Source organism: Xenopus tropicalis, chromosome 6, assembly GCF_000004195.4.
Source record: "Xenopus tropicalis strain Nigerian chromosome 6, UCB_Xtro_10.0, whole genome shotgun sequence".
Lineage (NCBI taxonomy): Eukaryota > Metazoa > Chordata > Amphibia > Anura > Pipidae > Xenopus > Xenopus tropicalis.
The window spans coordinates 2,798,101-2,802,412 of NC_030682.2; positions in this window are offsets into that span (position 1 = coordinate 2,798,101).

The following is a 4,312-nucleotide window of genomic DNA, read 5'->3' on the forward strand; positions in this document are numbered from 1 at the left end:
AGAGGGGGGGGTGCAGCTATAGAGTAGAGAGGGGGGGTGCAGCTATAGAGTAGGGCGGAGGGGGGCAGCTATAGAGTAGGGGGGGGCAGCTATAGAGTAGAGAGGGGGGGTGCAGCTATAGAGTGAGAGGAGGGGGGCAGCTATAGAGTAGAGAGGGGGGCAGCTATAGAGTAGAGAGGGGGGTGCAGCTATAGAGTAGGGAGGAGGGGGGCAGCTATAGAGTAGGGGGGGGCAGCTATAGAGTAGAGGGGGGGGCAGCTATAAGAGTAGGGAGGAGGGGGGCAGCTATAGAGTAGGGAGGGGGGGCAGTTATAGAGTAGAGAGGGGGGGGGTGCAGCTATAGAGTAGAGAGGGGGGGTGCAGCTATAGAGTAGGGCGGAGGGGGGGCAGCTATAGAGTAGGGGGGGGCAGCTATAGAGTAGAGAGGGGGGGTGCAGCTATAGAGTAGAGGGGGGGCAGCTATAGAGTAGGGAGGAGGGGGGGCAGCTATAGAGTAGGGGAGGGGGGAGTAGGGGGGGGCAGCTAATAGAGTAGAGGGGGGGGCAGCTATAGAGTAGAGAGGGGGGGTGCAGCTATAGAGTAGAGAGGGGGGGGCAGCTATAGAGTAGAGAGGGGGGGGTGCAGCTATAGAGTAGAGAGGGGGGTGCAGCTATAGAGTAGAAGGGGGGCAGCTATAGAGTAGGGGAGGGGGGCAGCTATAGTAGGGGGGGCAGTTATAGAGTAGAGAGGGGGGGTGCAGCTATAGAGTAGAGAGGGGGGGTGCAGCTATAGAGTAGGGCGGAGGGGGGGCAAGCTATAGAGTGGGGGGGGGCAGCTATAGAGTAGAGAGGGGGGGGCAGCTATAGAGTAGAGAGGGGGGGTGCAGCTATAGAGTAGAGGAGGGGGGCAGCTATAGAGTAGAGAGGGGGGGGCAGCTATAGAGTAGAGGGGGGGCAGCTATAGAGTAGGGAGGAGGGGGGCAGCTATAGAGTAGGGGGGGGCAGTTATAGAGTAGGGAGGGGGGCAGCTATAGAGTAGAGAGGGGGGGTGCAGCTATAGAGTAGAGAGGGGGGGGCAGCTATAGAGTAGAGGGGGGGGTGGCAGCTATAGAGTAGAGAGGGGGGGCAGCTATAGAGTAGGGGGGCAGCTATAGAGTAGGGAGGAGGGGGGCAGCTATAGAGTAGGGAGGAGGGGGGGCAGCTATAGAGTAGAGGGGGGGGTGCAGCTATAGAGTAGAGGGGGGGGCAGCTATAGAGTAGGAGGAGGGGGCAGCTATAGAGTAGGGAGGAGGGGGCAGCTATAGAGTAGGGAGGGGGGGGCAGTTATAGAGTAGGGAGGGGGGCAGCTATAGAGTAGAGAGGGGGGTGCAGCTATAGAGTAGAGAGGGGGGGGCAGCTATAGAGTAGAGAGGGGGGGCAGCTATAGAGTAGGGAGGGGGGCGACAGCTATAGAGTAGGGGGGCAGCTATAGAGTAGGGAGGGGGGGCAGCTATAGAGTAGAGGGGGGGGGTGCAGCTATAGAGTAGAGAGGGGGGGCAGCTATAGAGTAGGGGGGCAGGTATAGAGTAGGGGGGCAGCTATAGAGTAGGGGGGGGCAGCTATAGAGTAGAGAGGGGGGGTGCAGCTATAGAGTAGAGGGGGGGGCAGCTATAGAGTAGGGAGGAGGGGGGCAGCTATAGAGTAGGGAGGAGGGGGCAGCTATAGAGTAGGGGGGGCAGCTATGAGTAGGAGGGGGGGTGCAGCTATAAGAGTAGAGAGGGGGGCAGCTATAAGTAGAGAGGGGGGGGTGCAGCTATAGAGTAGAGAGGGGGGGTGCAGCTATAGAGTAGAGAGGGGGGGCAGCTATAGAGTAGGGAGGAGAGGGGGCAGCTATAGAGTAGGGGGGGGGGGCAGTTATAGAGTAGAGAGGGGGGGTGCAGCTATAGAGTAGAGAGGGGGGTGCAGCTATAAGTAGGGCGGAGGGGGGCAGCTATAGAGTGGGGGGGGGCAGCTATAGAGTAGAGAGGGGGGCAGCTATAGAGTAGAGAGGGGGGGTGCAGCTTATAGAGTAGAGGAGGGGGCAGCTATAGAGTAGAGAGGGGGGGGGCAGCTATAGAGTAGAGGGGGGGGCAGCTATAGAGTAGGGAGGAGGGGGGCAGCTATAGAGTAGGGGGGGGCAGTTATAGAGTAAGGAGGGGGGGCAGCTAAGAGTAGAGAGGGGGGTGCAGCTATAGAGTAGAGAGGGGGGGGCAGCTATGAGTAGAGAGGGGGGTGCAGCTATAGAGTAGAGAGGGGGGGCAGCTAATAGAGTAGGGGGGCAGCTATAGAGTAGGGAGGAGGGGACAGCTATAGAGTAGGGAGGAGGGGGGCAGGCTATAGAGTAGAAGGGGATACGTCGGGTGCAGCTATAGAGTAGAGGGGGAGCTATAAAGTAGGGAGGGAGGGGGCAGCTATAGATAGGGGGGGGGCAGCTATAGAGTAGGGAGGCGGGGCAAGCCTATAGAGTAGAGAGGGGGGTCTTGCGCAGCTATAGAGTAGAGAGGGGGGGCAGCTATAGATAGAGAGGGGGCAGCTTATAGAGTAGGAGGGGGGACAGCTATAGAGTAGGGGCAGCATAGTGGGGGCAGCTAAGAGTGAGGGGGGGTGCAAAGCTTAGAGTAGAGGAGGGGCAGCTACTAGAGTTAAGGGGCAGGGCTAGGAGTAGGGGGGCAGTAAGAGGAGGGGGCGTATAGAGTAGGGGCAGCGTGAGTGAGGAGTGAGGTGCGAGGTAGTTGAGAGAGGGCAGCTAAGAGTTAGAGGGGGCGAGGTGTAAGTAGGGGGGCAACCTTATAGAGGAGGGGGGCAGCTATAGGAGTTAGGGGGCAGTAGTAAGAGGTAGGGGCAGCTGGAGGTGGTAGGAGGGAGGGAGGTAGTAGGAGGTAGGCAGGTATGGAGGTAGGGGCAGCAAGAGTTAGGGGGCAGGTATGAAGGAGGGCAGGGTAGGTGTAGGAGGTAGGTGGGCAAGCTATAGAGTAGGGGGGGCAGGGTATAGAGATAGGGGGGGCAGTATAGAGTAGGGGGGAGGGGGGTGAGGAGATAGGGCGGCAGCTGATAGATGTGAGGAGGCAGTATAGAGTAGGGGGGCAGGGATGAGTAGAGGGGGGCAGGCTAGTAGGTAGGGCCGAGGCGGTAGTAGAGTAGGCGAGCGTTAGTAGAGGAGGGCAGGGTGTGAGGAGTAGGAGCGTGAGAGTAGGAGCGTAGTAGGGAGGAGAGTGATGAGGAGTGAGTGGGGCAGGCTATTGATAGGGGGCAGTATAGAGTAGGGGGGGCAGGGTATAGAGTAGGGGGCAGCTATAGAAGTAGGGGCAGGTATAGAGTAGGGGCAGCTATAGGTAGGGGGGCAGCCTATAGAGTAGGGGGGCAGTATAGAGTAGGGGGCAGCTTATAGAGTAGGGGGCAGCTATAGAGTAGGGGCAGTATAGAGTAGGGGGGCAGGTATAGAGTAGCGGGGGCAGCTATAGAGTAGGGGGCAGCTATAGAGTAGGGGGGCAGCATATAGAGTAGGGGGGCATGGGATAGAGTAGGGGGCAGCTATAGAGATAGGGGCAAGCTATAGAGTAGGGGGGCAGCTTATGAGTAGGGGACGCAGCTATAGTAGTAGGGCAGCTATAGGAGTTTTAGGGGCGTGGGGGGGGTAGGTAGAGGTGAGTGGGGGCAGCGGGGGTGAGGTGAGGAGTGAGGGGGCAGCGTTAGTAAGTAGGGGGCAGGTAATAGAGCTAGGGGGGGGGCAGCGTGAGTGAGGTAGGGGCAGCTGGTGTAGGAGGTAGGGGCAGCGTATAGAGTAGGGGGCAGTTAGAGGGTGAGGGGCAGCTAGTAGAGTAGGGCGAGGGTATAGAGTGATGCGATGATAGGAGTAGGCAGGTGAGGTAGAGTAGGGGGCGAGTAGTAGAGTAGGGGGGGCAAGGTATAGAGTGGGGGAGGGGGCAGTATAGAGGGGCAGCTATAGAGTAGAGGGGAGGTGAGGGTGAGTGGGAGGGGGCGAGGTGAGAGGGTAGGGGGGGGCGAGCGTATTGTGAGAGGTAGGGGCAGGGTGAGTGAATAGGGCAGCGTAGTAGAGTGGGTGAGAGTGAGGGGGGCAGGTATTAGAGTAGGGGGCAGGGGGTAGTAGAGGTGGCGTGTGGGCGAGACTCGGAGGAATCAACACTCAGGCAGCTCTGAGCCTTTTCTTTTGCCTCCCCCTGAGCCGCCTGTGAGAGACTGACAGCTCCTCCCCCCTCACTGACTGTACCCGGCACCCCCGTCACATCTGCCCCCGCCCCTCCTCTCACTCCTCCCCCAGTGGGCGGGGCCGCCGCTTCCGGCCTGTGTTGCTGAGG